Source organism: Tenrec ecaudatus, chromosome 9, assembly GCF_050624435.1.
Source record: "Tenrec ecaudatus isolate mTenEca1 chromosome 9, mTenEca1.hap1, whole genome shotgun sequence".
Lineage (NCBI taxonomy): Eukaryota > Metazoa > Chordata > Mammalia > Afrosoricida > Tenrecidae > Tenrec > Tenrec ecaudatus.
Genome location: NC_134538.1, coordinates 15,671,476 through 15,676,110, shown reverse-complemented (window position 1 = coordinate 15,676,110; position 4,635 = coordinate 15,671,476). Strand labels below are relative to the sequence as shown.

General features: G+C 41.0%; 1 pseudogene; it reads right to left on the bottom strand.

Moving 5' to 3' along the window:
* Positions 1-2,938: 2,938 nt before the first annotated feature.
* On the bottom strand, positions 2,939-3,367 carry LOC142457105 (ubiquitin-ribosomal protein eL40 fusion protein pseudogene; annotated as a pseudogene).
* Positions 3,368-4,635: the final 1,268 nt, after the last annotated feature.

Below are 4,635 nucleotides of genomic sequence, written 5' to 3'. Positions count from 1 at the left end.
AAACTTTCTAGGCTTGGACTTTTGATGTGATTTTATGCTATGGCCTACTAAATTACTTCTTTTTTAATGTTTCCATTCAGATTTTGTACTTCAGATTGTATTAGTTTGGATTGACTCAATTTTTCATAAGGGGAATTTGGCTTCACATTTGGTTTCACATTTGTACAAGTTCTTACACAGTGTGGGTTTATTCTCTTGGTTAGCAAAAGAATGACTTCAGAGAAGTTCATTGCTAGCTCAAGTAGCCTGCATTGAAATAGAATGTAAACAAAACTTTCCTATACTCCCCATTGTCATGCTGTGCCATTAACATTTCCTAGTGTAAACTGGGAGGCACTAATTATTCGACACATTTCTTTGCTCCATTATGTTTAGCTCATGTTAGAGCTATTAAGAGGCCCTTTTAGTACCTAGTTTGACATTATCCCTTTCACAATTTTCTGATTATATAGGTTTATGTAGTTTTTGGAAAATGAATTGCTTTTGGAGGTAGTGATGGGGGTGTCTGTTATTGTGATACTAGTTTAAAGTGTGCCTTGATTAATCAATGTTTGAGAGCCATTCAACTTTATGCTAGGTTCACAAATATAAAAATGTACTCCGGGCCTAATTCCTACCTCCATAAAAAGTCCTTTGAAATGGAGATGATAAGAGCATAACGCCTGAGCCCAAGAATGCGGAATGCATGAGAGGCACTAGCTACTCATCTGGTATTCATTCGATGACATCAATCTCAACAGATTCTCCTGCTATTAATGTAGATGGTCTGCGCTCAATATAGTTTCAATGGAATTTCCTGGTAATTGAACGCTAAATGATGACCACTAATGGTAAAGTGGTTCCAGAATTTTTTGGGGGGGTAATAAATAGGTTGTAGTAGAATAGATCTCAGATTCATAGCAGAGTTCCTATTAGAGTCTCTATGCACTGATTGTCATTGACTGTCTTTACTGTATTATTTCCAGACAGTCTATAATTTCCCTGGCTAAACAAATGGTGATTTGTGAGTGGATTAAGACACTGACTGCATTATGTGGTGCTATTGATTTTTTGGTCTTAATTGCTCTTGTTTTTCAAGATATCCTTTAAAGTTGTGTGAATCCTCCTTGTTGGTGCCATAATTAATGACTCAAAATTACAATGGGGTTACTTGTGTAGTAGCAATGATAGCAACTATTCACTGAAGACTCACTTGGCACTAAAATCCTTATTGAGATGAGTGCTCTACATCCACTATCTCATTAGGATCTCCCATTTGGTATATCAGTCAGGTGATCTGGGCATTAGAGGATCACTTATTTGTATGAAGGACAGGTTAAAATGGACAGAAATTTGAATTTATATCAGCCTGGCTTCACGCCTTAGAATCTGTGCCTTAAATCATGATATCAAATGGATTGTGCACTTTGGCTTTCCCAGAGGCAAATGAGCAAGAAGTTCTGGATGGTGCGAATGCTTAATGAGTGTGGCTGCTAACTAGAACATTGGCTGTTTGAGGCTACCCAGAGGTGCCTTATAAGAAAGGTCTGTTCATCTAGATCTGAAAAACCAACCACTGAGATGCTTATGGAGTATATTACAACTCTGATACATATGTATTATTCATCACAAGAAGGAGTCAACTCAAAAAACAGCTAGTTAGATGGAGCAAACTTGGGTTCTTGGGCTAGTGAGACATTCCTGAGTTCTTTTGCTCCAAGAATAGACTAGTTAGATAATAAAGGCATTGGCTAAGAGATAGTATTTAATATGGATAGTATTTAATATGGAACATATAGCTGAAATGAGAGACATAATGATATCCTGACATGGATAATGGGTACATAAGTACTGTATAATAACTGTTCTTGTTTGCATGAAAGTAGCTCTATTAGAGATCAGATAGTGGCTGGTTAATACTGGACTGGGGTACAGAGCTGTTAGTGCTGAGTTTAAGAATATGTGGTACACAATTCTCCTGCAAGCCACAGTGAATATTCTGGAAAGCCCCCCAGGAGCCATCTGTTCCAGCCTTGACATTAACCAGCTGATGGCTTTGACCAAGCACGCTGATTTACGTTGTTGTAGTTAGGTTTCATCACGTCCGTTCTGATCCATAGATATCAACCCCGTGCACAACAGAACGAAACACTGCCTGGGTCTTTGCCAGCCTCACAGTTGTTGCACCCATGCCTGAGCTTACCTGTGCCACTGTGCCAATTCATCTACTGGAAGGGTCTTCCTCTTGTTTCATGGCCCCTCCACTTTACCAAGCATGGCATCCTTTAGGGACTGTTCTCTCCTGACAGGATGTCCCAAGTACACCATCCTTGCTCTAAGGACCTCTCTGGCTGTACTTCCAAGATAGATTGGTTTCTCCTTTCAGCAGTGTATGGCCAGTATTCTAATCCAGCACCAATTCAAATTCATTTGTTTTTCTCTGTGAAGCGTCTTTTGATTTCTTGACTGCTGCTTCCATGAGCGCTGATTGTGTATCCACGCAAGACAAAATCCTTGTCAGCTTAAACCTTCTCTCCTTTTACCATGATGTTACCCACCTGGTTCAGTTACGAAGATATGGGTCTTCCTGACATTGAGTTGTAGTTCATGTTGAAGGCTGCAATCCTTGATCTTTATCAGCAAATGTTTCAAGACCTCCTCATGTTCAGCAAGCAAGGTTGTGTCATCTGCATATTGCTGCATATTGCAGGTTGTTAATAAGCCTGATGTCACACTCTTCTTCATATAATCCAGCATCTCTGATTATTTGCTCAACATACCGAGCTCTTAAATGTATAACATTCCCACTTGAAGTATCTTCTCCCCATCCTAACCTGGAAAGTATTCTTAGATTTCATTGTCCCCGTTCAGATCTCTACAGACCCTGGGAAGGTTAAGGCAAAATTCCATACTTGATCAGTGAAAGTGAGACTTTATTGAGGGTCCAGGGCCATTGGGCTCAGGAGAACACCAGCAGGAGGCAGGAGAGCCGGTAGACAGGGCCCTTATTTGACCTTCTTCGACGCAGGTTGTTGGTGTGGCCACACTTCTTGGGGCAGATAACTGCATGGGGGTGAAGGCAAGCATAACACTTGAGGCTGATAAGTTTGTCACAGTGGTACTTCTGGGCCAGCTGGTGCAGGGACGGCTCGATGATGCCACCACGCAGATGCAGCACCAAGTTCAGTGTGGTCTCTTCTGGATGTTGTGGTCCAAGAGAGTGCGGCCATCCTCCGTCTGCTTACCAGCAAAAACCCAACGCTGCTGGTCCCAGGGAATGCCCTCTTTGTCTTGGATTTTAGCTTTGACTTTCTTGATGGTGTCGCTGGGCTCATCCTCAAGGTGATGGTCTTGCGTGTCAGGTCTTCACAAAGATCTGCATCTTTGCGTTAGCCGCTCGGGCCACCTTGTTGAAGAGAAAGAGGGTGGTGGAACCCCAAAGGAATTTTTTAAAAGCAATTTATTCAATGTTTTTGTTTGTTTTGTTTTTACAAAACAACCTTATCACCTTCAAAGTACTCTCTATTACACTTAATCCATTTGTCAAATCTGTAATTCCATTCTGGGAAACATTTTTCAAACTCATCTATTTGGATATCTGAAAGCACATCCCTTGTTTTTTTTTCTTCACCTCTTCCATGGTGTCAAATCACTGTCCTTTTGTATATCTCTTCATTTGGAGAAACAAAGAGAATTTGCATGGAGTGAGGTCAGGTTAATGGGCCAAGAGAGGTGTGCTATTTTTCCACAAAACTGGCGCATGAGCAGGTGCATTGTCATGGTGGCAAAAACCAGTCCTCTGTGTACCACAGATCAGGCCTTTTTTGCCACACGTGGTTATGCAATCTTTTCAGAATTTCTAAATAGAAAGCTTGATTAACAGTCTGAAAAAAAAAAAAAAACAGTCTGACCTGGTGGGCAAAAATCCAAATGCACTATCCCCCTCACATCCAAAAAACAAATGAGCATCATTTTTTGTGGGGGACGAGGTGACAATAGGGTCTTTCACTGGCTTAATTGATGTTTGGTGTTGACATCATAAGAATAGCACCAGGTCTCGTCAGCAGTAATGAACTTGGGGAAAAAAAATGTGGGTCGCTTAGAAGCTGTTTTTCCAAAGCACGGCATGTTTTCAGTTGGCGGTCTTTGTGCTGGTCAGTCAGAACCTGAGGCACAAATTTCACAGGGACCCTTCTCATTCCCAAATTTTCCATTAAAATTCCCTGAACTAATCTCCAAGATGGTCCAGATAAGTTCCCCATCTCTTCAATGGCCCATAGTCAGTCTTCAAGCACAAGTGCATGGATTTTTGTTGACATTTTCGTCTGTTAGGGAAGTTGATGGACATCCAGAGCAAGGCTTATCATCAATCAACACTTCACTTTCTTGAAACTAGAAAATTTCTCATACACTTGAGTTTTACCCATAATGCTATCCTTGTAAGCTGTGTTCAACATCATAACAGTTTCTGCATCATTTTTTTCTGAGCAGGAAACAACATTTCACAGCTGCATGCTGTTCTCTGAAATTGACAATCACAAAAAAATGAGGTTTGAGTGAAACTGCTTTTATGAAAAAATTCATGTGACCAGAGAGAACCTTCTCAGGCTATGCCACTGGATGCACTAACCCAGAGTGAGTTGTTCAATGCTCGCC